The sequence below is a fragment of the Hirundo rustica genome, chromosome 8 (assembly GCF_015227805.2).
Source record: "Hirundo rustica isolate bHirRus1 chromosome 8, bHirRus1.pri.v3, whole genome shotgun sequence".
Taxonomy (NCBI): domain Eukaryota; kingdom Metazoa; phylum Chordata; class Aves; order Passeriformes; family Hirundinidae; genus Hirundo; species Hirundo rustica.
The window spans coordinates 35,874,843-35,887,750 of NC_053457.1; positions in this window are offsets into that span (position 1 = coordinate 35,874,843).

Here is a 12,908-nt window from a genome sequence, read left to right on the forward strand (position 1 = left end):
TTTTCAAAGCTGTTGTAAAAAATTATCTTACGCCCTGGGAATAACTATTTAGCTCAACTTTGTTGCCTATTCTGAAACCCACTGGCCTCGCAAAGGCCTTCCTTCCTTCCTTCCTTCCTTCCTTCCTTCCTTCCTTCCTTCCTTCCTTCCTTCCTTCCTTCCTTCCTTCCTTCCTTCCTTCCTTCCTTCCTTCCTTCCTTCCTTCCTTCCTTCCTTCCTTCCTTCCTTCCTCTCGAAGTAGGGGTATCGCCTCTGGTCTTTAAAGGGAGAAAAACTGCTGTTGCATCACGGGGAACCAAGCTCGTTCGAATAAATGAAATGACCCTCAGAGATATTCCTAATAGAAAGCATAATTCACTGTCAAGAAAAGAATTCGGATTTGAGGCTTATACAGAAAATAATCCCGGAAACTGGATTTTTAGCATGTTTTCCGCCTTGAAACTGCTTTCCCCTACGGGTTTTATACATTGTTATCCAAGGAAAACGTTATCCACAACAAGCGGGGAACTAAATATTTTCAAAGTGTTCATAACGTAAACACGAATCGACTTGATCATATCAGAACAACTGAAAGCGTGGTCTTTTGGTTGTGGTCATGTCTGTCGTCAGAATCGTTTGCAGGTGAGCAGGGTTTCGTTTAACTCGTAACAAGACCGTAATGTCAATGTAGGTTTGGTAAGTAACTACTCGGGCTTTTCCATGGTCTTTGTTTTCAATCCGCTGGAGTTACGGGATGTAATAGTCCGTGCGTCTTGTTTTGCTCATCTTTATAAAAAGCTTTACGTAGAAACGGGAGACTAAAAACGACTCTGCACTAAAGAAAAGCTAAACGAATTAATTGTTTTTCCCTCTGTTTACTGCAAACATCAGCAGCGGAGGGAACACTCACGGTGCGTCCGGCTTTGTGAGGAGAGCCCCATCAGCTCTGTGCAGGCTCGTTCCCGCGACGCCTGCCTGCGTTGGGAAGGGGCTGGCAATGCCACCTGCTCGTCCGGCGCGGCCCCAGCTCACGGTGGCCTTGAAAGCTGCTGCAGGTGGCCGCAGACGGGGCTGATCGGCCGTCCCGGAGAGTCGTGGTTTCTGGCGGGGATCGAGGACAGCCCGTCCCGGCCAGGCAGGTTCCGGAGCGCAGCCAGCCCGCGGCTCGGCTCGGTTTCTGCCAGCCCCTGCCTCTCAGGGGCGAAGACCGCCCGGCTTGCCCGCCTCCCGCCGGTCTGCCCGCCCCAGTTGCGGTGCTGGGCGCCAGCAGCGCCTCTGCCCGCCGAGCCCGCAGATCTTGCTACTCTAAATGCCGACCCCGTGGTGCTGACCGGCTCGGTTCAGCCCGGCTAACGAGAGGGACGCCTCCCTCCCCGCCCGGCCGGGGACCGGGCGCTGATCCAGACACAGGCAGCCGGCAGCCTCCCACCGAGTGGCGGCCCCGCGGGGACGCCGCTTTCTTGCGCGGAACAGATGGAACCAGGTAAGCGCGCCGCCTCCGCCATCCACGCTGCGGCGGGGCGAGACCGACCCCGGTCCGGCCTTAACGGATAAGCTCGCCGCTGCGCTGCCTTGGCGGCGGTAGCGGAGGGACGTGGCGGAGCTCAGCGTCCTCCCGCGCGCCTGCCGCCTGCTCCCCCGGGACATCCGAGAGTGTCCGTGTCCTTGTGTCCCGCTCCCGCGCGGCTTCTGCCGCAGCCAGGAGCGCGCAGAACTCAACGCGCGTCGCCCCTGGTGGCGTCTGGACCGCGGTGGCCGGTGGCCCTGCGATGGGCTACTACCTCGGGACCCTCGCCCATGGGCGCCCATGGGTCGCGGGGGCAGAGCCAAAGCCTCCGTGTAAAACCAGCCTCGGAGTCCGCCTGGTAGTTCGTATATTATCAGTGACACTTGTTGCACATTAGAGGTGCGTTTGTCCATTTCACCGACTTTCCTGAAATCTCATACCCTCGTTTTCCCTCGTGGAAATATGTGGGGTTTATCTCTGTGTACCTCGTGGAGTGATAAATCTACTTTTGCGTCTGCTCTTCCTATGAGGTGTGGTACCGAAGGAGGAGATCACGGGCAGCCATCGCCAGGCGTCTCCGGCTCCCCGCCCCCGGGCTGCCCGCGAATCCCCTTGCCGCGCCCCACTCCCCCCTCGCTCCTTCTCCCCGATGCTGTTGGGTCCCAGGCGCTGCCAGGCTGCTCCGGGGCCAAGAATTCCCATAGCCCTTAAGCAAACCCCGTTCCGGGTGCAAAGCTCGTTCCCCTCGGAGCCGTCGCAGTGGCCAGGCAGTCCTCGGGGCGACTGCACCAGCCGCTACAACGCGCCCTGGCCCCGGCCCGGGCCCGGCATTCTGACTGCTCGCCCCCGGGCTCGGCGCAGCGCCCGCAATCGCTCCCGGCAGCCTCCCGCAGCGGAGAGGTTGTCTCGGTAAAATGAGTCGAGGATTCAGTCCCGAAGAGTCAGCGGCTCAGCTGCTGCCGGAGCACCTGCTGTCCCCGGTGCTTCCGGTGGCCGAACAGAAGTTACTGATGGAGGGTTACCCCAGCAGATAGCTATAAACCCGTGCCCGAGCCCGCCAGTGCGGGCGCTTTCCCGGGTTACTCCGGCAGCGCTGCAGAGCGTCCCGTCGGGCGGACACGCCACCGGCACCCTTCGTGTCGCCGCTTTCGGAATGTTCATTTCGGTGGAGGAGAACAGGGCCGGGCCGTGGCAGCGCTGTCACCTGTCCGGGCCCCGCCGCGCCCAGCCCCGCGCCCCTCGGGGCCGGCCCGGCCTGCGGCCCCTCCGCGGCCTGCCGGCGCCCCCTGGCGGCCCGGGACCGGGGCACCCAGCCGATCGGCCGGCCCGCCCGCCGGGCCCGGTCTCGCTCCCGCGCCGGGCCCGGTCTCGTTCCCCGGCTGGTCCCGGTCTCGTTCCCCACGCCGTGCCCGGTCTCGTTCCCCCGCCGTGCCCGCTGCCGCCGCTTCTCTCCATGCCGGATGTGCTGGCGGCTCGGACAGACACCGGGGCTCCGGGAGACTTGAGCGGGCGCCCGGCGCTGTCCCTGCGCAGCCCCGGAGCGGTGACGCTCCCGCACCGGGCCGTGCGTGGTGAGACCCGCGGCACTGGCGCACTCGCGGGCCGCAGTCACAGGCGGGTTAAAGCACGAATTCCCACCGTGCGAAATCAACGATCGTTTTGCTTTGCCCCTGACATCAGTAACATTTCTTACAAAAGACATAGAAACAAAACTGATGTCAGTAACATCAAATTCGTCAGGGGCTTACGTATTTCAGCATACGAAAAAAGGAGTATTGCAGTACGTGGACCAGAATTAAATTCTACAGTGCAAATAACTTCAGACAAGTTTTGTTTAACCTGCTGATGTTTTGGTTTTTTGGTCTTTTTTTTTTTTGTTTTTCGTTGGTTGGTTGGCTGGTTTTTTTCGGGGGGGGGGGGGGGGGTGGTTTTTTGTGTGTGTGTGTGTGTGCTTTGTTGGTTTTTTGTTTGTTTGTTTTGTTTTGTTTTGTTTTGTTTTGTTTTGTTTTGTGTGTTTCTTTCGTAATGCATTCAGCCAAAGTACCTTTTCTAGTACTTTGTGCAGCTGAAAATGTCTGAGAGGTTGTGGACTAGAAGAAAATAAGTTGCAAATAAGAATGCTCTTCATCCCTCACTGTATTATACATTATTCCAAAGTGCAGCTGTAAAGTCTGTGTAAAAACAGAATGATTGAGGAAGCGGGAGCTCAGAGCAGCTCTCCTCACAGTTTGTTTTTTTTTTCCTGAGTTGTTCTGCAGCTGATGGAGGTAGCAGGGAGGATTGAGGGAAATGACACTGTTGCATGAAGTGGAGTAATAGTGACAAGGGAGTGGGAAAATCCATGTCCTGGCACTGTGACGGTGCTATCTGCCTGTGTTCCTGTCAGTGGGAATGCTGCTTCTTCACAACATACCTAAAAGAGATCCTTGTGTTAAAAATGAAGGGTATTTTTGCCTAATAATGCAGTCACTAGAAAACAAAGTCATTTTAGACTAGATGATCTCTGTTGAAACATCTTCACAAGATGATGTATGTTCTGGGAAAGGCCATATTTAATATTTTCCATTATGATCCCTGGCACAAAAGGTAGGAATCTGCTAATGGTGCAGAGCTGGGAGTGTTCATAGTCTAGAGCAGCAACAAGAGAATCTGTGTGACCTTGAGAACAGTGTGACAGAAATGTCAAGTAATGTAAAAATTCTCTTTCTAACTGATGTCTTCCTGGGAAGCCGGTTAACTTCAGCTACCAAGCACATAGATGAGACTGCTTTTTAGTGCTTTCTAGAAAGAACAACAACAAAAGGCTCAGTATGTGTTGCAATCTTATGACTCTCTAAGGTTTTAATCTCATTATTGGGGTGGAGGGAGAGCGGTATATATAAATCTTTTCAAAAGAACTTATTCCTGCTGAAGACTAGAGACAGATTTTAAAAGTATCATGAGGAAGTTTTCAGCCTTTGTGTGAATTGGTCTGCTTTGGATTTTAAACCGCAAGTTTTTGAAACTCTGAAAACCGTGAATTAGGTTTAATGAAAGCTTCTGATGTTGTAATCACCAAACACCAAACAATTACTGTAAATATTGACAGAAAATAGCATGGACATAATTTTATACATATTTTTAGGGCAAGAAATGAAACAGTATTTTTGCAGGGGAAACTTCTGAGAGATTTAAGATAAGGAGTTATTAACATTAGTTTTGTTCTCTCTGTTGTGTATCTCGACAGGCACTCTTAACAAGGATATGGTGGGCAGGGTGTGGGTGGTTTTTTGGCTTAATGTCCTTTTCAAAATGAAAGGCTTTTCCTGCCCTAGTCAATCTAGGAGTCAGTTTATGGTGGACTGAGTTGTTGGTGCAGCTTCCAGCAGACCACTGGTATTGCTGAGATTCCCAGGTTTTTTGAGGAGGTTTTTTCCCTCTCTCTGGGGAAACCCCGGGTTACATGCCCCTTTTCTTCTGCCAGTGGCTTAGACACTGGTTAGTATTCAGTGCACTGTGTTTTTAAATCATGTCAAAGTCAGTGTCCACCTACCAAACCTCTCCCACTTCCCTTGTTCCTCCAATGCTGTTCCTTTCCTACATGCCTCCCCTCCAGTTTATCCTTTTAATGAGAGGAGGCTACAGATTATTTTTTCTAAGTGAGATAAGCCTTTGCAAGCTCTATTTTATCCAACCAAGACTGGGAAGTCGTTTGCCCTTATTTGTATTAAACAGATGTATATACTTTACCGCAAGTCATTAGTGCTATAAAGAGATTGCCTTCCTGGTGATAGCCTGGATGGGGGAACTCAGGAGTAAGTTGCCAATAAATAAAGAGTGTGCTTATAAGCACTATTGATTCTCTCTGATCCACAGAGAATTGTTTTGTTAGTAAAACTGTTCCTGAATGTGTAAGTGAGCATAAGAAAAAAGATAGGGCTTACTGAAAGCAGTGAGGGCTGGGGTATGACTTGGGGTGAGAACCCTACATTGTTTTTCTTTGAAGGGTACAGTTTGTAAGGACAAATGACAGAAATGTGACAGCAATTTTTCTGGCCATCCTCAGAAACCCCAAAGGCAATCCTTACAAAACTGAAAGGTTAGCACAGCATTTCATATGGCACACGATTTCAGATTGATCAGACAGTTCCCCAAATCATCATGAAAGAAAAGGAAGATATCATTTGCACAGGAAATGAGAGACTGGTGAGATTCAAATTCCTTTTGTCCTGTTTGGGTTTTGTGACACTTTGAAAATACTTTTCGAGGAATATTTCAATGTGTGATGTTAGACAGCTACTAGGGGCCAATTCAGGAGCAGGTAAGAAGAGAAGCAGTGTGGTTCTGAGCTGAAGGACAGCCGAGTCCATTTACTGGGAGTTGGAAAAATAGTGGATCACTCAGGTCTATAATGCTTGCACTATCTTGTGTATTTCTTTCATATTCACACAGCTTGCTGAAAATAAGTATTATTTACAGGGCCGTTTTCCAAGAAAGACAACAGGACAGAACTGGAGGGAAAGCGACAGTGCAGTGGTGTTCTCTGTTAAATCATGTTCTGTGGTGGATTCCCGTCATCTTCGGTGCACATATTCCATGATGTAATTTATATCTGTAAGATGACAGGGTATTCCTTTAAGAGTATCTCGAAAGAATAACAAATTACAGTATTACTTCAGCTTTGACAAATCTTTTAATTTTGGTAAGCTAGAAGATTCTCCTGGTGATGTCCTGGTCTTCCTCACATTTTTTTGATGAAGACATAAAACAGTGATAAATGATGGACATACATCAACCATTTAGTTATGCAAGACACAATATTGGAATTACCCTGACCGTGGAGCAGTACATCAGCTAAATAATATCCTTTTTATATTGTTACTCTTAGTAACAACAACAACAAAAAATTGCACATCCAGTTCAGGAAGCTGATTTCTTGAGACTAACACAATAGTATGAATTCAAAATATGTCAGGTTATATTACAAATACATCAAATACTGCTCTCTTTATGCAATTTTCCTCGTCATTAAGACATACTATACATGAATGTATCCAAGAAATTCTGTGATCTCTGTGAGGGGGTTGGTTGGTTGGTTGGTTGATTGACTGTGGTTTGGACCTTCATTTGTTTTGTTTTTTTTCAAACACCTACTTCATGTTGTTCCAAAAAGCTCTTACAGAATTCATTACATCTTCTGCCCTTGGGTTTTATCTTCTTTTTTAGATCCCTTTCCTTCTATTATTTTTTGTTCCTACATTCAGTGATGATATTATTTAAGGGTTTTTTTGAGATTTGTTACATGTATTCCACAGTATTTAAAAATAAAATAACGCTTTTAAAAATCAGAAGTTGTGAGAACACTCAAGAAAAGAACCTTCCTTGGGAAAAACAAAAACAAAAACAAAACAAAACAAAAGCCCCAAACAAACAAACAAACAAACACCAAAACCACAAACAAAACCCTCTTATACTGTGATTTGCCTTCCATATTCACCCAGTCTGCTGAAATTAGTCTTATTTAGAGATGTCTTTCTGAGACAATAGAACAGAATTGAATTTACACCACCTGAGGGCACTGTAATACTATTTACTCTAATTTTTCCGGCAAATGCAAAAGGGTGGTGTTTGAAATGGTCCCTATTTTTCTTCCTTTTATGATTACTATCAACTTCTAGAACAAGCATACCACTGAAATGAATCAATATCATTAATAAAGAAAAGATGTGTTGTTGAAGACAGGTATCTTGGAAAGAAGGCCATCCTCTTCTCCTGTCACTAACATTTTCTCCTTGTACCCACTGTAGAATGATTGCAATTTTAAATACAATGCTATTATTATTTTAAATACAACGCTATTATTATTTTAAATTTTGTGTTACTAGTGTGGCAGTGATTGCTGTATAAAATCATGGAATTGTTTAGGTTGGAAAAGACCTCCAATATGAGAGAGTCCCAGTGCTAACCAAACACCACTGCATTCTCCACTGAACTTTACTCCTGGGCTGCAGTTCTGGCTGTTTACACTTGCTGCCTCTTGTCTGTGTGCAGAAAAGTGCAGAGCTGATGTAAAAGCACCCAATGATGGTGCCGTGTCCATGAACTTACACTGCTTATTCTACTTAGCTAGAATCACAGAGTCACTGGCTGGTTTGGCTTGGAAGGGACCGTAAAGACCGTCCAGTTCTAATGGCAGGGACACCTTCCGCTAGACCAGGTTGTTTGGAGAATATTAAAAAAATGAGAGACAGGAGCAGTAAAAGCTCCCTACATGGACCCCTGATGTGGCTTGTTTTTTCTGTCTTTCTGGGTTTACATCCTCTCTCAGTATTTTCTACACTGTCAGTTCTCTCTTTTCTTTATTCTTTACTGTTTTTCTGTCTGCTCTCTAGTAATTTGGTTTCACCATCTTGTTATTTTCCCTGCTAGTGCAGGAAGAGGATCTCCAAGGGCTCTGTGCAGTTCAGGAGCACTTCTGCAGGAATTTGTGCTTCTAGAAGTCACAGCCTTTGGCACTGGTCACTCCTCCCTTCTTACGAGGAAGTGGCTGAACTCCTCCCAGTGAATATTCACTTGAAATCACATCCTGGAGCCTTTTTCTTCTCTTTATACAACATGAAACACAGTGAAACCTTCATGTCAGAAGCTAGATAGTATTTATAATTTTGTTAGAATGATAAACAAATTTGTTTCCACCAGAAAAATGCCTCAAAACTGTACTTTTTCAATTTGGTAATTTCAGCAATCCAGGAGTACATTCAGGAACGTTCAGTTCTATAGATAAAACATTCTGCAATGACCAATTCAACTGACATAAATAATACTTTTAATTTGTGTCTGCTAATTAGATTAACAAGGGAATGATACTGTTTCTTTTGCCGTTGAGGACAGAAGTGGATGAGCTCAACTGTGTTTTGCATAACAGGATTTCTTAGAACACATGATGGAAAACAGAAAGTTGTGTCAGATAAAGTAGTTTAAAAATACACTGGAATAACTGATTGAGAAATTATCCCATATTAAATAAAAATGAAAGTTAAAAAAAAGATTTTAAAAGCTTCCTTTAAAGGCAACTCTACCTTTAAAAGACATGGTATGAACCCTGTACTGGGGACAGGAATAGATACGTAGTTATTTAAGAGATCTTAACTCTTCCAATAAAACAGAAAAAGACAATAATATCCTCTGTAACTAGTCCTGCTGGTTTGTATGTCTTAAAGTCGTCTTTATAGATACTTAAGTATCTTGCAGCAGTGAGATGAGATTAATCTCTTGCAGAGACTTTCCTTCCTTGAAATCTGATCAGTCTAATACATTATTTTATTACGTTCAGGTCATCCATATGAAATATATGTAATTTACATTCCTGAAATCTGACCAGGAAGTTAGTTTTTGCTCTAGTGAGAGACTGGATTACTTTGGAGACGTTATGTGCTGTGTTTCATAGCGAGAGTTTATTGAATGAAATAGATGTTTAGGCAGTTTTATTTCTAGCAGATTTTTTCTTATATATGGTATTAGCAAACTCTTCGTGGTGATATTCTATCAGCATGGAATGTACCTTTTTTTCCATATGTACACTCTAAAATCATGAGGCTTAACTTCACTTTCGCACATTTTAATGTGCACTTTCTATCCTCGCACTTGCCAAATGACCGATACCTTTTTTTTCCTTTCTTTCTTTTTCTTTTTCTTTTTCTTTTTTTTTCTTTTTTTTCCCCCTTTCTGGCATTAATTTTTGCTCATTTGACATCCAATTTGCTAAATGAATTATGACAGTAATCCTTTCTTCTGTGCTGTTGCTTCACTTTATTCCACACTATATATTCAGGTTTTCTGGGGTCATTCTTCTCTCCTGCTGCCCCTTGTTTTGGTAATGAAAGATAAGATTTATTTATACTGATTAAAATAATTCTGAATGGTTTTACATTCATTTTAGCTCAGATAAACTGAATTGCAAAAATTAAATGTATCTTGTAACCACTTATGCAGAACATAAGGACTTTTTAATTGTTGATGATATTGAAAAACTCCGCATGAATTTACATTTGGAAGGAATAAAATTACTAGCAAAATCTGTCACTGGAACAAGGGTTAAAAGACTGAGAAGCAGTACTTATAAGATCTCGTGGAAAGAGGGGTTCAAAATGACATTCTCAAAGAGAGAAAAGATTGTGGAAAAATATTATAGTTGTTTCGTTCCAAACATAAACATGTAGAAAATGTCTACTTCAATAGGACAGATAATTAGAATGGCAAATTAGACATCTGTAAATGCAAGGAAGGCAAAAAATAGCATGCATTTTGAAGATTAAACCCTTTTTTTTCTGTAAAGACAATATTTCTCTTGAAGTATATACATTCTAATTATCCACAGAATAGTCAGGCAGAAGGAGATGTGCATAGTGCAGTTAAAGCAGAAGAGGAGATGTCTTAGTGTACACACACCCAGCACAACAGAGAGGAGAACCCTGTGCTAGCAAAGGTTCCTCTTGTCAAGGGCTGGAAGCCTGCCCGTCCACCCAGGACAGTTCTAGCCAGGGTCCCATGATGGTGTTAATGCCAAATCAGGTCAGTGAGAGCTGTTTGCTAGTCATTTATCCAGTTGCATAATGTGGTGAACTTTTTCCATGCATAAAGAACCTTACTTTGTGCTGGATCTCAGTGTTACCCTGACTGTCCTGACTCTTCTTTTCAGCCTGTGCTTTTTGAATTTCCCTGTGATTATAGAGGAAAATTATATACTGGGCTGTAATACTTCTGGTAGAGAAGTCAACAAGATCAGGGCAGTTTTCTTTGTGCACTACCTTGCACTATGGCCAATTCATAGTCAGTCCACCCTGCATCCTTGCCTGAGAAAGCCTTATCTCCTCTCTCGACACTCTTCCCTTGCTTTTCTCTCCAAAGCACTAACAGGTGTGGGATTTCACACACAGGATGTCTCAGGCAGTCTAAAACTTCTGCCTATGCTCTGAAGTGGTCTGTGCAATTTTTCCTGTTTCGAATCTGAAAGACTGCTTAGCAAACTTCTGTCGGCAGTTTCCCAGTCCCTGGCTCTGCAGGCTGGTGACCAGCTGTGTGAACCTCTGGCAGTCCCTCCCCAGGCTGCATCCTTCTGGAGTGTACAACTGCAGCCTTCCCACGGCACGAGGAAAGGTGGTGGTGCTGGTCCTTCTGTGCATCCTACCAGTTTGCTTCGCCCTCTCTTTGCCCTGATTTAGTGGGACTCACTTTTGGTGACAGAACTTAATGGCATTTGGATCATTTAATGGGTTGCAAGGTATGGTGGGTTTTTTTTTGTTTGTTTGGTTTTTTGGTTTTTTTTTTTAGGGCTGCAATAGATACCGTTGTTTAAAAAATTAACCCAGAACAATCTGAAGCATACAGGAACATATATCTGTGACATTTGTGTTAGGAATAAGAGAGTCACTGAACTGAGATGTGATTGTTCTTTTTTCATGGAGCTTTGTGTGTGATGAAGTGACATATGGCTTGGTTTATACAGGGCTTAAAACTCTCTTAAAGTAGTACCTCAGAACATTTTATTTTCTTCTCATAAATTCCCATCAATAAATGTTCTTTTTCAGTGCAAATACAAAAATAAAATTTATTAGGTAAAACCTTGCTCAGATGGGCAAGGGAGTACATAAAAGATGCTATGCCAACAGAAAAATCCAATCACAGGCAATTATGATTTCCATTGACACTGGAGGAACAAGGTAGGTGGATGATAATTTCTGGTGCATCTCAAAAGGAAGTACTCTGGAAATACTTCCATATTCATTAAAGCACCTGCAAGTGTATTCAGTTTGCAGAAAAGGAACTTATGTTCAGATCAGCCCTACTTGGGGAAACCATCTGCAGAGAGACTGAAAATAATTATTTACTGATAGGGCAGGAGAAATAGAAAAGCCCCTTTAATTTTTTGTATTTCAGACTGATTTTTTCAGAGTGAGCAGAAAGAGAGATAGGAATGTTTTTTGTAAGCTCTTGAATACACTTAATGTCAAAAGTTACTATTTAGAGCAGAAGCACATAATAAGTCATGCAGGATCAAGTCAGGATCAGCTCTTGAAATCCATATTTGCAATTAACTTTCAGTAATACCTCAGTTCTTACTATTCTGTTAAATTCCATCAATTGAATCAGAGGTTGGATGACACATTTAAGCAACAAACTGACAAATTCTGCCAGCAAAATGATACAACACATACAGTTCTTCATGTCAGCAATGTGTAGTCAAGTCTTTTCACCGGCTGCCTAGGCTACAGGAGTTGTTTTGGATAAAGATAGACTCAATTGTTGCTATGAAGCAAAAAACTTGGCGGTTTTTGTTTCTGTTAATGCTGAATTTCAGTTTTTAATATTCTGATTATATTTAGTAGGGTTTCAGAACATTTTTCAATCATCAGCTGATCTAAGAAAGCAAGATTACTTCTCAGACATTGAGCTAAAAGTAATGCATTTTGGGGCTAGAAGTTAGCAGCAGAATTTCACTGATTGTGACATATCTAATGCGACCATCCGTGTATTGCACATATCACTGCAGTCAGATGTAGGTTATCTTTACATTAGTCATTATAAAGGCCGCTGAACAAGGGAAATATTTAAAACATTTATTTTAATTTATTGATTTTCTGAGACAGTCATGTTGGCTTTGCAAAGAGACAGAGGGATCTAATCTTGTGCAGCTAGAGGAAAAGAGTCCCTAGGTCTGGTTTTTGTTCCCTGCTGGTTCCATGTGTTTCTTTATCTGTTGTTTTCTCAAGGTATGCAGAGAAAAGTTCTTCCATGAAGATTTCTTTAGGAACCACACCATGAGAAGGATCAGTATAACGCCAAAAATCATATTATTTTGATTTCAACATTTACATTCCCCTTTCCCAAATTCCTGTAAGCTCTCTGGCTCACCACAGACATCTCCCTCACACCAGGCAGCCTCTCTTTTTAGAGTGCTAAAGGTGTGGGAGCTTCCAAGCAAACACTGATTTTTTTTCCTGACAGAGTAGGGCTGAGCTGTGGGGTATTTCAGCACTGCTGGCTGCTGCAGGAGGGGGAAACCTGCAGCTTCTACAGCTGAGTTCTACTACAGATAAAGGCACAGCTGCAGTGAGAGAGAGGCAGTGGGCAGAGAGGGGCAGAAATTGTTCTGAAATATATTCTTGCTAATCCCTGTTCCCACTTTCACTCTGCAGCACTAAACTTTCCTCTAATCAAAACATTTTTTCCTCAATTATTATTTGAGAGCAGAAGAGGGAGGAGTTTGTTCACACTTTTGTTGGAGAGAGCAAACATCTCCTTTTAATCCTGAATATTATTTACAGATTTGAAACACCAATATTATATGGTTTTGTTTGGTTGTTTTTTTGTGGGTTTTGTTTTGTTTTGTTTTGTTTTGTTTTGGGTTTGGTTTTGGTTTTTTTTTTGGCTACTGAACGAAGTA